General features: G+C 41.2%; 1 protein-coding gene across 6 annotated transcripts in view; it reads left to right on the top strand.

Moving 5' to 3' along the window:
- The window catches only part of FBXO34 (F-box protein 34), a 78,808-nt gene that overhangs the window by 41,477 nt on the left and 14,943 nt on the right, over nt 1–22,388 (top strand). Inside the window, exons 2-4 of one of the 6 annotated variants that reach the window (XM_018054112.1) lie at nt 2,955–3,039; nt 16,837–16,916; nt 20,976–21,039. The exons of 1 other annotated variant lie outside the window; for it this stretch is intronic. The gene's annotated coding sequence lies outside the window, so the exon portion shown is untranslated. Of the gene's footprint in view, nt 1–2,782; nt 2,861–2,954; nt 3,040–16,836; nt 17,508–20,975; nt 21,040–22,388 lie in introns of those variants that run through there. 4 more of the 6 variants (XR_001918670.1, XM_018054113.1, XM_018054114.1 and 1 more) reach the window with 4 other exon arrangements.

Raw genomic sequence — 22,388 nt, 5'->3', positions numbered from 1 at the left:
TAATATAGATTTTGTGTGATGAGTCTTCATAAGGAAATGAAAACTTGAAGAAGTGGTTAGGCCTGAGCATTTTTTTAAAAAATATGTATATGTAGTTATTTGTGGACTTCCCTGGTAGTTCAGACAATAAAGAACCTGTCTGCAATGCGGGAGACCCAGGTTTGAGCCCTAGGTCAGGCAGATTCCCTGGAGAAGGAAATGATAACTCACTCCAGTATTCTTGTCTGGAGAATTCCATGGATATAGGAGCCTGGCGGGCTACAGTCTGTGGGGTTGCAAAGAATAGGACTGAGCGGCGAACACACACATGTATATATGTATTTAGTTATGGCTGCCCCGGGTCTCTGTTGCTATGCATGGACTCTTTCTTGGTGCAGTGAGTGGGGCTTCTCTCTAGTTGTGGTGCATCGTCTTCTCATTGCAGTGGCTTCTCTCGTGAAGTCATGCGAGTGCTAGAGCGCGGGCTCAGGAGTTGTGGCGCAGGAGCCTTGTTGCCCCCTGGCATGTGGGATCTTCCCAGAACAGGGATCAACCCTTGTCCCCCACATTGGCAGGTGTGTTCTTAACCACTGGACTGCCAGGGAAATCCAGGCCTGAGCATTTTGATACTGAGTTTGAAAGAGTAGAAAGTCATGGAAGAATGTGATAGGACAAAATAATATGAGCTAAGGTTAATAAACGGGAAGCTTAACAAGGCCAGTTACTTTGAATTTCTCTTTGTCTATTCATCTTCAGAAATAAGGATCCTCCCTTCCTCCAGGTATAGGGAAGGCTGTTCTCACAGGAGGGTCTTAGGACCTGCTTCAGAGTTCAGATAGTCCTTCCTGCACCTGTCATTTCTCAAATTTCTTCAGCTTAAAATAGTCACTATGCCAAGGCGCTGTATTTTGGGGTAGCAAGTTCTGAACCTTGTCATTCTTAATAGCATTCTTGTATTCTGATTTCTTGATTTCTCAGCTTCACGTATTATCTTTATTTCCCATCTGGCAGATGAAGATTTAGTTCTTTTTCCACATCTCCAGGTACCTTTTTTCTTTTCCCATCTTGGCATAGGTGTTCATAACTGCTTAGATCAGTGTTCAGTGTTTACACAGTTAAGAGTGAATGTGCTATTCACAGTTAAGCCATTTAACAAGCTGTGAACACTTTTACTTTTCTATACAGTTTTGGTTTTCTGTGAAATTTCTGTTTTTCTTTGTTGTTGCTTACTTTAATATTAATGCCTTGTATAGTTCAGATTGCAATTTGCCCAAATTTCCTTTCAGGAAATCCCAACACTTAAGGTGTTCTATTAGCTTCTCATATTCCTGAAGATATGGTCCCATATTGACTGGTTGCCCATTGTTTTTATGTGTACCTTTTATCCTGGGTCTTCCCTTCACCAGCATCTTGCTGCTGCTGCCTCTAAGTCGCTTCAGTCGTATCCAGCTCTGTGGGACCCCATAGATGGCAGCCCACCAGGCTCCCCCATCCCTGGGATTCTCCAGGCAAGAACACTGGAGTGGGTTGCCATTTCCTTCTCCAATGCATGGAAGTGAAAAGTGAAAGTGAAGTTGCTCAGTCGTGTCTGACTCTTCGCCATCCCATGGACTGCAGCCTCCCAGGCTCCTCCGTCCATGGGATTTTCCAGGCAAGAGTACTGGAGTGGGGTGCCATCGCCTTCTCCGTCACCAGCATCTTAGGCTTACTCTTTTCCTCTTTGTGTTGAGTTCTAGTTCTTTAGATCTCATATCTTCTTGTGTCTTACTTTGTCAGAACGTATTCTCCAGTAGCTGCCTGAGAAAGGGAGGGTTTGATTTTTAATCAGCTTGGAGACTTTGAATGACTGAACCCATCTTACTCTGTCCTTACTTTTAATTGATTGTTTGGCTGGGTATAGAATTCTGGCTTGCAGATTTTCAAGGCATGACTTGTTTTATAGTTTCCTCCAAGTTTACTGCATTGTTCTTGAAGCCAAAGTTATTAAGTTCCTGATTATTTATGTGATCAGTTCTTTTGTTTCTCAGTGTTTAAAATTGCACAATAATATACCTTAGTGTGAGTTTGGTTCCATCCATTGTGCTGAGCATTTGATGAATCCTTTCAATCATGGCACTGTTTTGTTGATGTGTGTTAGTTGCTCAGTTGTGTCTGACTCTTTGTGACTCCCATGGACTGAAGCCTGCCAGGTGCCTCTGTCCATGAAATTCTCCAGGCAAGAATACTGGAGTGGGTTGCTATTCCCTTCTCCAGGAGATCTTCCTGACCCAGGGATTGAACCCAGGTGTCCTGCATCACAGGCACATTCTTGATGACTTCCCCCTTTTTCCTTTGTATCTCCTTTTGAACTCTTATTATTCAGATATTGGACCTCCTGGACTCATCTTCCAGAATTCTTATGCTGTTCTATTGAGTTTTTCATTTCAGCTCTTACAGTTTAAATTAGCAAGGAAGTATGCTTGTGATCACTTTCTGATTCTCTCTTTTTTGTCCTTTTTTTTAACATACTGTTCTTGCTTCATGTTTATATTATTTTGTGCTATATTTCTGAAAATATTAGTGGTGTCTTTCTCTCCAGAATTTTCTTCTGCCTGTATAGTCTCTGTCAGGACTAGCTACATAATTTGCAGGGCTGAGTACAGAGTGAAAATGTGGGGCCCCTTGTTTAACATTATTAAAGAATTCTAAGACAGCAACAGCAGAGCATCAGCGTGGAGCTAACGTGGAGCTCTGCAGAGTGCTGTATGACTGCCCAGGTCTCTCAGCTTGCTTTTTCTATTTCCATTTCTATTTTTTATACTAGAATGTCTAATGACTCTTCGCTGTTTCCTGATATTTAAGTCGCATCCTAAGAAGCTGACTGGAAGCTCTGAACGTGCAGGTAGGACTTATCGATTGTGAGCTTTGAAGTAGGATGATCTGGCTGGTCAAATATAGTTTGAGAACTTGTCAATATTTTATATTTTTCCTTGTAGATTAATCGCTGGACAAATTCCCCAGAGACGTCTCTTCTAATCACTGCCTGGAAGTGACGGCCTGGCTGTCAGTCTTTTGAGAAAGGTATTGACAAAGGGGTCTGGGGTTAGTGGGTAGTACTAGCACGTCAGAGACAGTTGTTTTCAGGAACTTTGTGAGTGAGTTGCTACATACAACAATTATTAAAGATTATATAGACTTATTAAATGTTCTATTAAAATTAATAAATACTAAAAGCTCACCACTCTCTGTTTATTGTATTACATTTTTAATTGTGGATGCTCTTGAGAGTATGTACATCTATCTGTAGAGTGGGAATACCATGTTGTCACAGGCATCTCTTTTGAATTCTGCATTCAGTGACATTGGTTGCTTGAAGCAGCTATGGTAAGCAGCAAATATTACAAATAACTACCCTTGTTCCCCTCCTTCCTCTGCTCACCAGACCCCAGCCAGTTGTTAGACATTTGTTTATCAACACACTGGGGACTGGAATCTAGTACATATGTTAGCTTAAACTGTCTTCACCTTACCTAATGATCTCCAGTCCATGTAAACCTCTGTTTATTTATAAACCTTCTTAGATTACCTTCAGTGTTGCATGGGTGAAGGAAAGGCATTTATCTGCCTACCTGAGAGAGTGGAAGGGTACCTGAGAGAGTGGAAGGGTACCTGAGAATTGCATTTCAGAAAGGTTTTCTGTTAATTCTTCCCATTTATCCCCACTGAGCCTTTTGGAGGCCTGTTCCTTGATGCTTACCTTAGGATTCAGTTTTCTTGGGTCTTTGGATCCTTTACCTCTTAACCATTTGTTTTCCAGCTTTCAAAAGTTTGTGGCTATAATCTTCAGTTCTCTTCATCTCTGTGGGTTTTTATATTGAAAGAAAAGGAATCCCTTGGTGTTCTGGGAAGGATCAGTGAATAGCTATGTGTTTAGTCCATCATCCTTACCCAGAAGTCTGGCATCTAATTCTTGGGGGAAAAAAAAAGATTAGGTAAGTAGACTGAACAATTTAAGGGAGTTCTCAGTAGGCTTAGTCAGCCTCCTGATTTGCAGGTCATGCATAAATGCAGTGAGGAAAAGAGTCTACTGATTCTAGAATATTTTTCATTTCCAAAAAGAAATAACCATCTGTAAGTAGATGTTGTTAGCTTTTCATATGGGTGTGTGGGGACATACAGAAATACAGGGCAGTTTTAGGTCATATAGTTTGGTATTACAGAGAATTGGAACCACAGTACCTAACTGTCCTAGATTCTGTAGCCATTCCAGTTGCCCATCGAGTGGCTGGCTCATCTGCTCTGTGGCAAGCATCTGTTCTCCCTCATGCAGCGAGCCTTCCAGTTTTATGACTTCGTCTCTGCTCCTAACTTCTGCTCAAATTCAGTGCCCTCCTCTCCCCGTTAGATTTGATGTGTTTGGGTTGGTTAGACTCTCATTACTATTAATTTTACACCAGGCTACCTCATGGTCCACTAAGTTATCCTTTGTCTGTTTATTGATGATTACCTTTTGGGTAAGGCAAGAGTTGAAAGGTGTTCGGATACCAGTGTAGCAACTAAAGTGAAAGAAATTGTTTGTAATCTCTCAGAAGGGAGTCATGGGCCTCTCAGACACTTCCTCTTGGATTCAAGGAATGTAGCTATTTACATATATTAAAATTTTTTTTGTGGCTCAGGGCAGTGACAGTTGTGGCTAAAAGGAACAGATATTTGGCGGGATGTAAAAGGAATAAATATTTGACGCTCTGCATGTGAAATTAGATGTCTAGGCGAACCTTCTTTTTCAAAGCTGTGAAGATGGTTATAGCACTATCCAGTGGTTAAATATTTCTACTAAAAGGGCTCTGGTAAGTGCTGCTTATTGCCCGCTTTTTCAGTCTTCAGTTTTTCTCCTGCCCTCATCGTCTTTTGCGTTTTTAATTAGAGCATTTCCCCGCGCTGTTTATGAGATAGAGGCCAGTCAGTATTATTTGTTGTTGTTCAGTCACCCACCAGGTCTGACTCTGAGACCCCATGAGCTGCAGCACACCAGGCCTCTCTGTTCTTCACTGTCTCCATAAATTTGTTCAGACTCATGTCCATCGAGTCAGTGATGCCATCCAACCATCTCATCCTCTGTTGTCCCCTTCTCCTCTTGGGAAAAGAGTTTTTGTTTTTTTAAAATCTGTTGTAATTTCTGGTGATCTCTCTGGGAAGAAATGATGCTCTTTCTCAGGATGACTTGGGGATTAGGCCAGGTTTTTTCCATATGATTATATGCTGGGAGGGGTTGGGGGCAGGAGGAGAAGGGGATGACAGAGGATGAGATGGCTGGATGGCATCACTGACTCGATGGATGTGAGTTTGAGTGAACTCTGGGAGTTGGTGATGGACAGGGAGGCCCGAAGTGCTGCAGTTCATGGGGTTGCAAAGAGTCGAACACGACTGAGCAACTGAACTGAACTGATATGTTCTTTATAGAGAGTCTGGGGCTTCTCTGATGGCTCAGCGTTAAAGACTGTGCCCATGCAGGACACTTGGGTTCGATCCCTGGATTGGAAAGATCCTTGGGAGAAGGAAATGGCAACCCGCTCCAGTATTCTTGCCTGAAAAATCCCATGGAGAGAGGAGCCTGGCAGGCTACAGTCCAAAGGGTTGCAAAGAGTTGGACACAACTGAGTATGCACCACCAAGAGTCTGAAAATATTTTTTTTCTGGGGTTTGAACTTTATTCTTATTACAAAGGCTTTCACAAGTATAACTTACATCATCTTAAGGGACTTCCCTTGTCCGGTGGTTAAGAATCCACCTTCTAATACAGGGGATGCAGGTTCACTCCTGGTTGGGAAACTAAGATCCCACATGTAGCGGAGCAACTAAGATCACGTGACGCAGTTAGAAAAGCCCGAGCAATGCAGTGAAGACCCAGCGTGGCCAAAATAAAACCATAAATAAAAATAAAGCTAGGGTAAAAACCATCTTGACTAACATATTTAAACAGGCATCTTATGTGAAAACAATAAAATACTGTGAAAGTGGAACTGCCTTGGGGTATCTAGGTCTTAACTGTCATGCTTGCCATAATCACTTCCTCAGAAACTGACGTGCATTTTGCTTGGTATTGCCCACAGCGTGCATTTGAGATAGGAATTATGAAAATGGGGGACCTTGTTGGCACGGTTTGTGGAGAATTGTGGTAGCATTATGGTACCTTCAAGAAAAGCTCATTCAGGCAGTTTCCTTTGTCAAGGTGATGGTGATTATCTGTTTAACCAGCAGCCTTGGAGAAGTTTGTTTCCTCAGCCCCAGATGGTTAAGCAGTTAGCTCTCAGGTAGTGGCATAACTTGGACCTGCTGCCACACCGCTCATGTTTTTGGCATACCCTAAGCTAAATGGGGAGAAGGCAATGGCATCGCACTCCAGTACTCTTGCCTGGAAAATCCCATGGATGGAGGAGCCTGGTAGGCTGCAGTCCATGGGGTCACTAAGAGTCGGGCACGACTGAGCGACTTCACTTTCACTTTTCACTTTTATGTGTTGGAGAAGGAAATGGCAAACCACTCCAGTGTTCTTGCCTGGAGAATCCCAGAGACAGTGGGTACCCGTCTATGGGGTCACACAGAGTTGGACACGACTGAAGCGACTTAGCAGCAGCAGCAGCAGCAAGCTAAATGGTGGGATTTTTCCAATGGCTTAGCCATAAAGAAGCTGCCTGTGCAGGAGGTGCTGGTTCCATCCCTGAGTTGGGAAGATCCCCTGGAGGAGGAAATGGCTATCCGCTCCAGTATTCTCATGTGAAAAATCCCATGGACAGAGGAGCCTGGCGGGCTACAGTGCAAAGTGTCACAGAGCGACTGAGCATGCAAGATAAATGGTAGGATTAATTGTTTGTCATTTATCAGCAGGGTTTTTTGTTTTTGTTCGTGCTTCCCTTCATTTGGTGGACACTTTTAAAAAATGTATTTTAAGATGAGAAAGTTTAAAACATTTTTTATGTATAGTCATGGTCTTTTGTTAAAACTGGCTTGCTGTTGCAATAGCAGATGGGTGTGATAAAATGGGAATATGTCAACTGTAAAAAGAAACCAGTGCAGATTAAATCACAATTAAAAATATCTCTAATATGAGTCACTAAAATGTTTTTCCTTTGGGTTAACTCTTAATATTGTGTCCTCTTTTTTTAGTCATCTTTTGACAAAACCAAGGTCTGAAAAAAAAAAAAGATACAGAGAAAATGACCGGAGTGGCTTTGAAATTTCTTTATTCAAAGATTTTTAGAACATAGACTTTATCAAGTCAGAGAATCTTGAAAACAAGACAGTTACTTGTAAGAAGAGGCTGATATGGGCTTTTTGGTTTTTCGAGTTGTCAAAAATGGATTATATTATCAGGAATATCTGATCCTCTTGTAATATAAGGAGTATCAGAAGAATATTATCCACAGATGCCTTTCAAATGGTGCCTTACATCCCTTATACCAGTGCCCAAAGAATAATATACCTAGCATACTTGATCTTTTGCTGAGACAACTTGCAACATTTCTAACTGGTCCCAATGCTTAGCTCAGTGCCAAGCCCCAATAGGTGTTCAGCATTTGTTGAATAGAGAGATGAATCATTACGTGTCATATTTCCAAACTGGTGCTTTTCATAGACATTCTTTGTAAAGCTGCTCCAGGGATTTGTCAGAAAAACTAATCCAACCATGCTGTCAGTTCAGTTCAGTTCAGTCGCTCAGTCGTGTCCGACTCTTTCTGACCCCATGAATCGCAGCACGCCAGGCCTCCCTGTCCATCACCAACTCCCGGAGTTCACTCAGACTCACGTCCATCGAGTCCGTGATGCCATCCAGCCATCTCACCCTCGGTCGTCCCTTTCTCCTCCTGCCCCCAGTCTCTCCCAGCATCAGAGTCTTTTCCAATGAGTCAACTCTTCGCATGAGGTGGCCAAAGTACCAGAGCTTCAGCTTTAGCATCATTCCTTCCAAAGAAATCCCAGGGTTGATCTCCTTCAGAATGGACTGGTTGGATCTCCTTGCAGTCCAAGGGACTCTCAAGAGTCTTCTCCAACACCACAGTTCAAACGCATCGATTCTTTGGCTCTCAGCCTTCTTCACAGTCCAACTCTCACATCCATACATGACCACAGGAAAAACCATAGCCTTGACTAGGCAGACCTTAGTTGGCAAAGTAATGTCTCTGCTTTTGAATATACTGTCTAGGTTGGTCATAATTTTTCTTCCAAGGAGTAAGTGTCTTTTAATTTCGTGGCTGCAGTCACCATCTGCAGTGATTTTGGAGCCCCAAAAAATAAAGTCTGACACTGTTTCTACTGTTTCCCCATCTATTTCCCATGAAGTGATGGGACCAGATGCCATGATCTTCGTTTTCTGAATGTTGAGCTTTAAGCCAACCTTTTCACTCTCCTCTTTCACTTTCATCAAGAGGCTTTTTAGTTCCTTTCTGCCATAAGGGTGGTGTCATCTGCATATCTGAGGTTATTGAGATTTCTCCTGGCAGTCTTGATTCCAGCTTGTGTTTCTTCCAACCCAGCGTTTCTCATGATGTACTCTGCATAGAAGTTAAATAAGCAGGGTGACAATATACAGCCTTGACATACTCCTTTTCCTGTTTGGAACCAGTCTGTTGTTCCATGTCCAGTTCTAACTGTTGCTTCCTGACCTGCATACAGATTTCTCAAGAGGCAGGTCAGGTGGTCTGGTATTCCCATCTCTTTCAGAATTTTCCACAGTTTATTGTGATCCACACAGTCAAAGGCTTTGGCATAGTCAATAAAGCAGAAATAGATGTTTTTCTGGAACTCTCTTGCTTTTTCCATGATCCAGCGGATGTTGGCAATCTGATCTCTGGTTGCTCTGCCTTTTCTAAAACCAGCTTGAACATCAGGGAGTTTACGGTTCACGTACTGCTGCAGGCTGGCTTGGAGAGTTTTGAGTGTCATTTTACTAGCATGTGAGATGAGTGCAGTTGTGCGGTAGTTAAAAAAATCTTCAGTGGCCCTCATCTACTGAAAGTTTTGCCTTTCAGACTTTCCTTCTAAAATTATTTTGACATTATAAAATTAGCATTCTGTGGCCAGAAATTCAAACAACATTGAAAATAGATGTGAAAAAATACATGTCCCTAACTCACCTTCTAAAACATCCAGTTTGCTGGGCATTATATACCTTTCTGTTTTGCAGACTATAGTCTTTTCATTTTTGTTTTACATCATTATGCTAAAATAGTGACACTTCATCCCTCCCCTGTTGGCCCGGGTGAACTATGTAATGTCATGGAAATTAACCTTTTATGTATATTGCACAAAATTAACCTTTTGTGTGTATATTCTCCCAGTCTTTTGCTTGTCTTTAACTTTATGGTGTCTTTGCCCCAAGTAGATACTTAAAATTTGTATTTAGTCAGATATTGCAGTGTTTTGTGTCTTTTTCTTAGGTAAGGAGTTATTTCCCACTAAGACTTTAAAATCATTTTTCATAACTGACAGTATTGAGTTTTGCAGTTTACTCAGTCTGGCACTTTTGTGTTTTTATGGTGTAGTAGGCATCTGCCTTTTTACTCAGATATTTGGTTTTCTCTGTGTATTCAGACATTCTGCTTTTCCACTCACTGTGCATCTGATCATTTAGATTGCTGTGTTCTTGAACTCCTTACGTGTTTCTGCCCTGCTTCCATACTGTTTTGGTTATTATAGTCTTAGCATAATTTTTTTAAGAGTTTTATGTTTTTCCCACCTCAGATCTTACTGATTGTTCTTTTCCATCTACTTTTAAAATGTAGATAAGAATCACATACCATAAGATTCACCTTTTTAAAAAAATAATTTTTAAATTGGCCTTACCACGTGGCATGCAGGATCTTAGTTCTCCAACCAGGAATGGAACCTGCATTCCCTTGAGTGGAGGCAGAGATTCTTAACCACTGGACCACAAGGAAGTCCCAGGCTTTTCTTTAGTTGCGGTGAGTGGGGACTACTCTCTCGTTGCGGTGCACTGGCTTCTCATCGCAGTGGCTTCTCGTGTTACGGAGCACAGGCTCTAGGGTGTGTGGGTTTCGGTAGTTGCGGCACGTAGGCTCTGCAGTTGCTGCCTGTGGGCTCCGTTTTTGCAGCCGGGCTCTGGGGCACAGGCTCCACAGTTGCGGTGCACAGGCTTAGTTGGGGCTACCCTGGTGGCTCAGATGGTAGAGAATCTGCCTGCAGTGCAGAGACCTGGGTTTGACCCCTGAATCAGGAATATCCCCTGGAGGAGGGCATGGCAGCCCACTCTAATGTTCTTGCCTGGAGAATCCCATGGACAGAAGAACCTGGTGGGCTACAAGTTCATAGGGTCACAAAGAGTCAAGACATGCATGGGTGAAGCGGTTTGGCACTCCCGCACACACAGGCTCTGTGGCTTGTGGGATCTTCCCAGATCAGGGGTTGGACCTGTGTCTGTTATTAAATAATAATCCATTGTTTCTTTATACTGTGAGTTATTGATTCATCCACTGGTGGAAATCTGGGTTGTTCTCCCCTTTGGCTGTTCAAGTGTAGTGCTGCTATAAACTTGTGCACAGTGTTTCCTTAAGTACCTCTTTTGGGTACATACTTAGGAGTTGAATTGCTGGGTCATGTGGTAATTCTTTTTAAAATGTTGTTTGCTTTTAATTTTGATCTTTTATATAATGTTTTTGTACTATTAAACCAAATAGTTTTTAATTTGATTGTTTAATTTGAAAGCCCTGTAACATGTAGTATGCAAATAATGACAGATCTTTGTCTTTTCCTTCAATGTTTCAATCTTTTTATTTTTTTGGTAATATGATGGCTGGCATCTTTATTCTTGATTCTGAGAGGGAATATTTTTAATGTTTTGCTAGTGTGTATGCTATTTTCTGTAATTTTCTGGTAGATTTCTTTAATTAAGATAAACTTTTACTCTATCCCTAGTTGGCCAAGAACTTTTTTTTAGAATCAGGAATAGGTGCTGGAATATTATTTTTATTTAAGAATTTATTAAGATGTGGCATCTCTCCTTTAAAACGTTGGTGTTTTGGAAGATTGGGCTTGGTACTGTAATACTGGTGCTTTGGTTGAATTTCTGTAGTGCCAAGTTCAGTGATGGTGTAGAGCTGTACAAGTTAACATACACTCTAGTATGCTGGGAAGGATTGAAGGCCGGAGGCGAAGAGGGCAACAGAGGAAAAGATGGTTGGATGGCATCATCAACTCAACAGACATGAGTTTGAGCAAACTGCAGGAGATAGTGAAGGACAGGGAAGCCTGTCATGCTGCAATCTGCGGAGTCGCAAAGAGTCGGACACAACTTAGCGATAACAACAACAGATGTTTATTTTCTTCAGTCCTCTTATTCCCTTCATTTTTTCCTGTAAATTAAGCAATTTAAAATCTTGTTATTCAGAGTTAAGAAGCATACTCCTTTACATGTTTATAAATACACTCCATAATTGCTTCTGCTGCTCCTCCTACCTTATTCCTGATTAAAAAAACAAAGCTACAGAATGCTTTGAATTTTCACTTGGAAATTATCTGTTTCTAGGGCTCTCATCACCCTAGTGACAAGGAGCCAACTCCATTACCTTTCAAAAGGACCTAAAAACAATCCAAATACCTTTTCATAGGTGAGACTGCAGGCCTGCTCAAGGTGTGTCTAAACATTCTCAGCATGCACAAAATACAACTGAGGTAGTTTGCAAAGGAGAAGTAAAATCTAAAATCTGGAGTTGAGAGGGTCCATCACATTACGAAGACTTCCAAACAAATCCTGGTGGGCTCTACTTGCTGCCTGAGGATGATCAAGTAGCTTCCTTGGCTCATTAATATGGTTACCACACTCCACCCTCTAGTCCACATTGAAGATGACTGGTAGAGAAGGTCTAGGGGACTGGAGAATCAAAGGAGGTGAAGGTTAGAAGTGATATTTACTTATTTACTTGATGCACCACATAGCAGGGAGGATCTTAGTTCCTTGACTAGGGATCAAATTTGTTACCCCTTTAGTGGGAGCTGAGTCTTAACCACTTGGCCACCAGGGTTAATCACAAAAAGTGATTTTTAGATTTGGGCCAAATTGTGTAGGTGGGGGGCCCACAGGTAATCTTTGGTATAAACATGTTGTGGTTAGATTTTGAAGTGCCTTGTCTTAGATCTTTCTATGGGACAATGTTGTTTGGGGCCTATGTCTTTAGAGATTTTCCTTAACAGTTGGTTTAAAGGTAAGATCTGAGAAGAAGGTTAGTGGGAAGAAAAAAAGATTGATCGAGATTTGAGATTTGTCACCTGAAACATCTCCCCTGATTTTATCTAATCTTTTAGCTTATGAGTAGAATTAAAGAGCTTAGGAAAATCAAAGTATAATTCATTTTAGACTAGCCAAATAATTTTCTGTATGGATAATGATGACCCCTGAAAAGCATAAGTTTAATTGTTATATCAGGAAAAAAGGAAAGTTTGAGATGCTTATTAGATATCCAAGTAGAGATTTCAAATAGTCAGTTTACAAATCTGGAGTCCTGCAGAAAGGTTGGGGGCTAGCCACTTTGCGCAGTGTGTTGGTTAATTTATTAACCGTTACCCCTGGGGGTGTGGGGAGCCTAGACTGTTAGCTCCCAGACTGTTTGGGGAGCCCTGAGGCATCATAGCTTACTTGGGCAGAATATTTCAAATTTCCAGGAAAACAGTACAGATGGTGCATGTGTTTTTTAAAAGTTTTAAAAAGATGTTTGAGTTCTGTGCCTGTGTGTGCGTGTGTGCGTGTGTGCGTGTGTGTGTGTTTGCGCGCGCCCTATGCTGCTGGCATCAATCGAGAAATGGGAACCCGTTCCAGTATGCTTGCTTATAGAATCCTGTGGATAGAGGAGCCTGGTGGGCTGCCATCTATGGGGTCGCCCAGAGTCAGACAACTGAAGCGACTAATCATGCATGCATGCATTGGAGAAGGAAATGGCAACCTACTCCAGTATTCTTGCCTGGAGAATCCCAGGGACGGAGGAGCCTTTAGGGCTGCCATCTGTGGGGTTGCACAGAGTCGGACATGACTGAAGCGACTTAGCAGCAGCAGCAGCAGCAGCTATTGTTTTCTTACAGAAGAAATCCTACATAAGCAAACATGAAATTTACATCTTACTCAAATCGTTCCCCAGTGTATCAGTATACCATACAGCTGAACTGATTGTATTTAGAAGTTCCTGGAGAATGGGGTAGAGCCTCTACCCTGAAAGACAGAGAACCACTGCCTGGAAGACCAGGAAAGGACTGGTGAAGAATTGCACAAAATGTCTTTTAAAAGCAATTTATTTCTAAAATTCTTGCATATTTTGCATTCTTTCTCCAATTATGTTATCCCATTCTTAAACCTTAAAAGTTATTCAGATTAATTCCATGCAATTATAACATTTGTGGCAAGAATGAATGGTTAAGTACACTCTTCTCTTTCAAGTGAGTATATTCTTCAACTTTGAGGTATGATGATTCAGAAAATTAGGGAGAGTTGAGAACTCTTGGATGCCATCAGACATCTTTAGAAGAACCATAATCTAGCAAATAAGCAGTTAGATTTAGAACCGTCAATGGAATTAGTTGAAGTACTCTTGCCTGGGAAATCCCATGGATGGAGGAGCCTGGTAGGCTACAGTCCATGGGGTTGCGAAGAGTCGGACACGACTGAGCAACTTCACTTTCCTGCACTGGAGAAGGAAATGGCAACCCACTCCAGTGTTCTTGCCTGGAGAATCCCAGGGATGGGGGAGCCTGGTGGGCTGCCGTCTATGGGGTCGCACAGAGTCGGACACGACTGACGTGACTTAGCAGCAGCAGCAGAAGAGTAGGAACACGTAGTAAGTTAAAATCCATGTAGGTAATCGGGTGAAGAAAGTATGTAATAAGTGGAAGTTGATTAGGCCTTGAGGAGCTTAGAAACAAAAATTTAAGCCATGTTTGTTCTGCCTTTAGGAGAGAGAAGGGGGGATGTGGCTGAATTTTCCTATATTGAATGAGTTCTTGGGAGGGGGGAAATACTGATTACTGCTTAATCAGCTTAAACTGAACTCTTCCTTAGATTCTTCTTCTTTCTTCACTTTTTCATACATAACTCAAACCTCCTGGTTTAATACTAGAAGGGGGACAGTATAAATGGAGGACTCAAGCATTCCAGTTTCTGAAATCTTATTCCTGAATAGGGCTTCCCTGATGGCTCAGAGGTTAAAGTATCTGCCTGAAATGTGGGGGACCCGGGTTCGATCCCTGGGTCGGAAAGATCCCCTGGAGAAGGAAATGGCAACCCACTCCAGTATTCTTGCCTGGAGAATCCCATGGAGGGAGAATCCCATGGAGGGAGGAGCCTGGTAGGCTACAGTCCACGGGGTTGCAGAGTCAGACACGACTGAGCGACTTCATTTTTTTTATGTCTGAATATATCATTAGTGTAAGATGCATATACCTCTCGCTTCCATTTCCCTCCATATTTACCTTTATGTATCATATGTGTTTTATTCATGTCTCCCACCTAGAACACAGGTTTGATGAGAATGAGGATTTTTGTACTTGCCCAGTGTTATACCTGCAACTTCTGAAAGATTTCCTGGTACATGCTCAATATATGCTCAATAATACTGAGTGAATTATTGAAAGATCTGTTCTACAACTTAGCTTTCAAACTGTAAGATTTGAATAGAAGGAGAAATAATTACCCTTTAAAAAATAATTGTATTTCTTTTTGGCCGTGCTGGGTCTTTGTTGCTTTGCATGGGCTTTCTCTAATTGCGGCAAGTGGGGGCTTCTCTTCCTTGAGGTGCACGGGCTGCTTATGGTGGTGGCTTCTTTTGGTGTAGAGCACAGGCTGTAGGGTGCTCCAGCTTCAGTAGTTTCAGCTCCCAGGCTCTAGAGCGAGGCTTTGTAGTTGTGGCACATGGGCCTAGTTGCTCCTTGGCATGGGGATCTTTCTGGATCAGGGGTCAAACCTGTGTCCCCTGCATTGGTGGGTGGATTCTTATCCACTGGGCTACCAGGGAAGCCCAGAAATAATTACTTGAACATTCAAATTAGAGACTAGAAATGGTTCTATACTTGTGAAATGGAAGAAAATTCACCAAAGGTAAATTTTTTAGGTTTAGGATTGGTGAAAATCCTCGAAGTTAAGGGGCCCTCTCTCTTTACGCCCCTCTAGAAAGTAGCAGTTTGAGTGCATCACCAGTGTTGCCCATCTGGATGAGGATGGGCCGGCCTTTTTTGTAGTTTTAAGCAAATCACTGTGGGATATACTTACAAATGTATTTATAGTTTTTCCTATGCTGCTGTCATCCTCTTTTTCACTGTATAACTTCTGGTCTTGGGAGCAGTATCTTGTAAATTTGAAGAACGTATGAATACCGTCCGAGGAAGAAATTTATTGAGGCCCTTCAGTATGAGTAGAATTGAAATTTTTTTTACATTATAATTAAATCTGTATGAACAAAACTAGTAAACTTTGTATGCGTCTCGATTTACACAACTATCAAGAGAAAATAGGTGCATGATGTATACAATACTTGAGTATTGTTTTGATGTTACTTTGAATGAAGTTTGGAAACTAAATTGACACATGCAATACAAATGCTGACATTCAGTCTGCAGATGCTTTTGTGTTTGTCGACCGAGCGACTGAACTGAACTGAAAGATACTGTGGTTACTCACACACTACTTTTTCTCCATTTGAACTGCGGCTGAAACCTTTGTTAACATTATTTGGCTTTCAATTTGAATTAGAGTTTCAAACATATTGGAGCATATCTGTAGGTATTAAATAATTATTTTCCAAGGAAATTCAGGAACTGAAGAATATTCTATTTAATCATGCACTAGTGTTTTAATATTTTTCTCACATCAACATTCCGCTCAGTATAAGTAAGAGTTAGAGTGAATATTACTCTCCATGAGGACATTCAGTGCAACACTGAATAGGGTTTTTGTTTGTTTGTTTGTTTTTTTTAAGAAAATAAGTGTTGACTTCTTATTTATTTATTTGCGGCTGTGCTGGGTGTCTGTTGCTGCACGCAGGCTTTCTCTAGCGGCTACTCTTTGTTGTGGTGTGAGGTCTTCTCATTGCGGTGGCTTCTCTTGCTGCAGAGCATGGGCTCTAGGTGTGTGGGCTTAGTTGCCTCTCGGCACATGGAATCTTCCCACACCAGGAATCAAACCTGTGTCCCCTGCATTGGCAGGCCGATTACTAAGCGCTGGACCACCAGGGAAGTCCTGAATAGGGTGATTTTAAAGTGTCTACTCTCTTTCCTTCTAGCTCAGTCGGTAAAGAGTTTGCCTGCAATGCAGGAGACCTGGGTTTGATCCCTGGGTCGAGAAGATCCCCCTGGAGAAGGAAATGGCCACCCACTCTAGTATTCTTGCCTGGAGAATCTAGGCTAGAATCTAACCCCAGGCTACAGCCCATGGGGTTGCAAGAGTTGCACACAACTTAGCGACTAAACCACCACCACCAAAGTGTCTACTTATATTTGATTCTGGGCTTAGCACTATCACCTCTCCCAGGTGGTGCATGTTAGCTTTTGGTTTGCTCCTGGGAAATTTTCAGTTCTCTGCTAATTACTGCAGAAGATGTTTTAGATACAGAGCTTTTTAAGATTGTCTTAAAACTGGGAGGGAAGTTTAATATAAGATGTTTAATACAAGATGGGACTGAGTGTCAGTTCCTGAAATAAAACATATTGAAGAATGTTTTCATAAAGAGAACTTGGTGAGCCTCTTTATTTATTTAAATCTTTTATAACTTAAAATACAGTGTTTTAAATTTTTAGCGTATCAGAAGATGTTGACCTCTTAAGTAATGACTACATCACTACTGTGATCTTGAGCAGGTTTCAATTTCTGGGCTTTTATCTCCTTTTCAGCACAATGGTTGCAGGCTGTGAACTACAAAAACACGGAGGAACATGAAGTTTGTGGTGACATGAGGACCTCAAGGGGATAGGTAGGCATACAGAGATTGGGGAGAAAGGAGGAGCAGCTGGCGTAAAGGCCCCAACATGCAAATAAGCTGAGGAACAGAAAGAGGGCTAAGTGAGATCTTTATGAAAGTGCTTTGTAGATACAAAACATTCCTTGAAGCTCAGGTGCTGTTACGTTTAGGAAAGATGTTTGTTTTCTTTTTCCAATGGACTAGTTTGTTAGCTACAGGACCATCTTGCCTAGCGAGTAGGATCCTGCTTTGAGGATGGAAAGCAAGAATTATACCCATGAGTCACAAATTCTAGCAGTTTGTGAATTAAGGTTACTGTTATGTTATTGTACTAATAATAGGACAGAGGAATAAGCTTGTTAATAAAAATTTAGGGGAGAGAGTTTTGCTTGGCTTTGCTGTTTGGTATCTGTAGTTTTGCATCTATTTAACCCAGGACTGAAATCTGATCAGGTTTTCCTTTGTGGTTTGCTTTGTTAATAATTGAAGTACCTCATGGTTCTGGGTGTGAACTCTGCATACTTTATATAATTAATTTAGAACCAGGAAAGTTAGGGCTTTCTATTGAAGTAATTAAAGCATTAGGTGTTTTTTTAGTGTAAGTTATATATATTTCTGTGTAAGTTACATATATATATTATATAATATATATGTATATTATGTATACATATATATACATATTATATGTATATTATATATATTATATGTATATTATATATATATTATAATATATATATGTAACTTACACAGAAATAACCAAAACATTATACTAGGACATAGTTTATGCTTTTATATACCTTAAAGATGGAAGTTTTAAAAATTTCTTTGTGTCGTCTTTCTAGTTTGAATGTGCAGGAGCCTGTTTATCATCAGTTTTGTTAACACTGATTTTTTTTTTTTAATCTATAAGTAAACATGTCCTTAGACAGCTGTGTTTAATATCCTAAAGAATCATGTGGAGACTTCACAGTGTTTCTTATTGAAACTTAGGATCTATATATTGTAGTATTTAAAGGATGTGGTTGGGGCTTTGAAAATGAGGAGGTTGCCTAACTCATAGCTGAATGCCTGCGTATCTAGATTGTTCTGTTCTGGAGGTTCTTAGTAACATGAAAGTTTTTATTGTAGCTAAAGTGACAGTATGTGGAAATGTGTGTGCATGGCTGGTGAGCAGGATTTTCTTTAAAAGCTGATACTGCATAGGAGTGTTTTAGGTAACTAGAGTGCTGGAAAAATGCTGCTGCTCAAGCCCAAGTACTTTTTGTTATGTAGAAAACTGACCATGAGCTGGACAGCCTCTGAGTCTCCACCTCACACGCCTCCCATCTCTGAGAGAGCAGGGTGCTAGATCAGGAAATGATGGGTGGAGCTGCTTAGTTGCATCAACTTCCTGGGCTGCCCAAGCACTGATGAGTCAGACACTCCTAATGTTCCAGTTAAGAGGTTATGCTGATCGGCTGTCTGCTTTTAAGTCCTCAGGCTTGACATTCATGCTTGTGAAAACGCTTGCCATGTGCAGGGCACTTTGCTGCATGCTCTCTAAGAGATACAGAAAGGAGTAAGATTATTCTTACCCTTCAGGAGCTAACAGTGTAATAGGGGAGATGAAGACAAGGTAGGCATGGTAAGTGACCCAGGAGAGTATTCTGAGAATTCAGACAAGGCTTATAGTCACTGTTGATGGGTAGGGCTGGTGCTGTGGATGAGACCTAGGCAGGGAGGGACCCAGTTCCGTTTCAGTAGTTCCTATGGATAAAGAGTGATAAAGATATTGACAAGTGGGGAAGAAAGGTCAGATGGCTACTGTGAAGGTGAAGGCAAAAGGAGGAGGAGGAACCAAAGCAGCAGCTATTTAATCATAAGCCCTGAGATTTCCCCAAAATTCGGTCCAAAATTGTTTCTGTGGATATTCTGGCATTTTTCTGGGGCAGAGAACTCAGACCTTTTCTCAGATTCTGAAAAGGATCCTGGTTCCTAGAAATTTGAGAACCCCTGTGCTGAGTTTTCAGCCCTAGATGACTGAGAAGATGTCGAGGCTTTGTAGAGAAGCAGGGAGATCATGTGGCACAACTGTTCTTGTGGGAGGTAAGGTGGAATTTGGGGTTTATTTCTGAGATTATGAAATAGTCTCCTGAGTGGGGAGGTTGCCCTGTCAAACTGGGTGTCCCACCGAGCAAGTTAGATGGGTCCATTAATGATCTGGTACAACCCCGAAGGGCAGGTGTTTTCATTCAGAGGAGTTCCTTAACATTATTTCCCCCTGTATTTGGAGTCCAGATTGATGAAGATGTGGGAGACGAGGATGCTATTGTAGAATAATTCTGGCATTTTTCTTGGAATTCCTTTGTGTAAAGTGATCTGTACTTGACCCAATGAGGGATTTATAAAATTTCAGACAGGGATACACTTAAGGAGTTGATGGCATGTAATGCTTTTTCTTTGGCTTTTTGTTCAGCTTGGATCTGTATGTTCAGTTATCGTTGGGTCTTTGATTATTTCCTGGGCAAGAGAAACATTTCTGTTAAAATGAACTTAAAGTGACTGTGGTCTATAACAGTTGTAAATATACTGTACTTGTAATTAGGAACCTCTGTACAGACCATTTAGTGACTTATAGATATATCATTTGATTGTTTTACTAATTGTTATATAAATATATGTGTATATACACATACATGGCCTCATTTAAAATATTATGAAGCACATCTTTAAAATGACCCAGCAGGAATTCCCTGGCAGTCCAGTGGTTAGGGCTTGGTGCTTCCACTGCAGAGGGCACAGGTTTGATCCCTGGTCAGAGAACTACCTAGCACTTAGTATTTGTTATACTTAGTTGGTCAGCTTCCACATGGTTAGCTTCTACATTTGTGAAATGGGAATAATTAATAATAATAGTAATTTTTTGTATCTCATAAAATTGTCCTGCAGATGAAATTAATACATATACATACATAATCAAACTCCATAGTGTACAGCTTAAGTACTCAGTAAATATCAATGGTTACATTATTAATAATTTTAATATTTTAATATTAATAATATAATTTGCCCCTTCCCCATGAGTGAATGTGGGGGGGGTGACTGTTGTTAGAAAAGAATTTGCAATAAGATATCTTTAAATAGCAAAACTTCATATGTATTTATTTAAATGTTTATATTTTTCTTTAAAGTTGTGAAAGTTAAGAGCATTTTTTGCAAGGCAGATTCAGGTGTTAAGCTGCACATTTAGGTTACAGAATGAGGGACTGAAAGCCGTATTCGTTTGAGAAATGAGTTGCCTGGTCTTGGCCACTGTTGTCTTTAAGTTCTTTTTTGACTGCCTGTGTGTGTGTCTCCCTTTTCTTACCTTTTTTGTGCCTTCTGGTTTCTTTCCTGTTCAGTTTTCAGTAAAGGGCGTGAAGAACTTCTGTTGGTTGGTGCCCTGGGTCTGAACCAGGAAGGAGAACTGCATCAAACAGCCTGGGGCTTATCTGTGACAGATTTAACAGTAATCCCTGCAGAGCTCCCTACCCAGGGAACCTGTGAATTCCAGTTTTCTCCCTCTAAATCAGAGGGTGTGCAGTTCCAACTGTGTGTGCATAATGAACATTTCTGGACTCATCCATCCATCGTTTTCAGATGCTTCCATTTATTTATTTCTCCTTTTAAAAAACCAGTAATTCTGAGAAAATTTAGTTAGGTTAACAAATACAGAGATGGTTGGATGGCATCACCGACTCAATGGACATGAGTTTGAGTAAGCTCCGGGAGTTAGTGATGGACAGGGAAGCCTGGCGTGCTGCAGTCCACGGGGTTGCAAAGAGTCAGATATGACTGAGTGACTGAACTGAACAAATGCAGAAATATTAGAACGATAAACCCCACTTTGCTATTGCTCAGCTTCAATAATTTGTCATCTAATTGCCAATCTTGCTTGATCTGTATACTCTGAACCACTTCTCCACCTTTTTTTTGATGTGGACCATTTAAAAAGTCTTCATTGAATTTGTTATAATATTGTTTGTGTGGGCTTTTTTTAAAGTCTTTATTGAATTTGTTATAATATTGCTTCTGTGTTTGTGTTTTTTTTAGCTCCGCACCCCCTGCATTGGAAGTCAGAGTCTTAACCAGACCACCAGGGAATTCATTCTCTCAGGTTGTTTTGAAAACGTATCATTTAAGCTTAAAAGATTTCAAGATATCTAAGGGATGAGGACTTAAAATTACAAACATACATGCACACATATATATTAATCTTTTTGTCTTCTGTATTTCCTCTGAGACTAGCACTAAAGAATTGGCCAGAATAGAACTGAATTTATTTTTTAAGTATCTCTTTTCCCCCATCAGGAGTATGTAATGTCTGGTTGTGTTTCAGTTTCGTGATGTTAGCAGCTACTGATAATCGTTGCCTAGATCCATTAATTCAGTGAAATTTGGAAAATGGTGATATCTGTCATTCCTTCTGTTTATTTTGAATCAGAACCTGTCAGGAAATAAAATTTTACTTAACGCATTTAATGAATTAAGTATTTTATTTTGAATTAATATTCTCTTTCTCTGACTTTGTAGCAGTGATTAAAATATAGTACATGATATGGTGTTGAGATGTTCTATATGCTGTGTAGGGTAGCTGATTACTTCAGGATGACTTCAGAGCCACCTAGTTCATCCACTTATGAAATTGTCTTAGATTGCTTACTGGTGGTTATTTCCTAGCAAGAAATAATTATTAGGGATATATATGCCTTGTAATCGGAAAGGCGATGGCACCCCACTCCAGTACTCTTGCCTTGAAAATCCCATGGACGGAGGAGCCTGGGAGGCTGCAGTCGATGGGGTCACAAAGAGTCAGACACGACTGAGCAACTTCACTTTCACTTTTCACTTCCATGCATTGGAGAAGGAAATGGCAACCCACTCCAGTGTTCTTCCTTGGAGAATCCCAGGGACGGGGGAGCCTGGCGGGCTGCCATATATGGGGTCGCACAGAGTCGGACACAACTGAAGTGACTTAGCAGCAGCAGCAGCAGCATGCTTGTAATTAGTGTGTACTTGCCTCAGTTCAGTCGCTCAGTCGTGTCCAACTCTGCGACCCCATGAATCGCAGCACGCCAGGCCTCCCTGTCCATCACCATCTCCCAGAGTTCACTCAGACTCACGTCCATCGAGTCCGTGATGCCATCCAGCCATCTCATCCTCGGTCGTCCCTTTCTCCTCCTGCCCCCAATCTCTCCCAGCATCAGAGTCTTTTCCAATGAGTCAACTCTTCACATGAGGTGGCCAAAGTACTGGAGCTTCAGCTTTAGCATCATTCCTTCCACAGAAATCCCAGGGTTGATTTCCTTCAGAATGGACTGGTTGGATCTCCTTGCAGTCCAAGGGACTCTCAAGAGTCTTCTCCAACACCACAGTTCAAAGGCATCAATTCTTCGGCGCTCAGCCTTCTTCACAGTCCAACTCTCACATCCATACATGACCACTGGAAAAACCATAGCCTTGACT

The sequence above is a fragment of the Capra hircus genome, chromosome 10 (assembly GCF_001704415.2).
Source record: "Capra hircus breed San Clemente chromosome 10, ASM170441v1, whole genome shotgun sequence".
Classification (NCBI taxonomy): domain Eukaryota; kingdom Metazoa; phylum Chordata; class Mammalia; order Artiodactyla; family Bovidae; genus Capra; species Capra hircus.
Note: the sequence above shows the minus strand (reverse complement) of the source record. Positions and strands in the feature narration are given on the sequence as shown.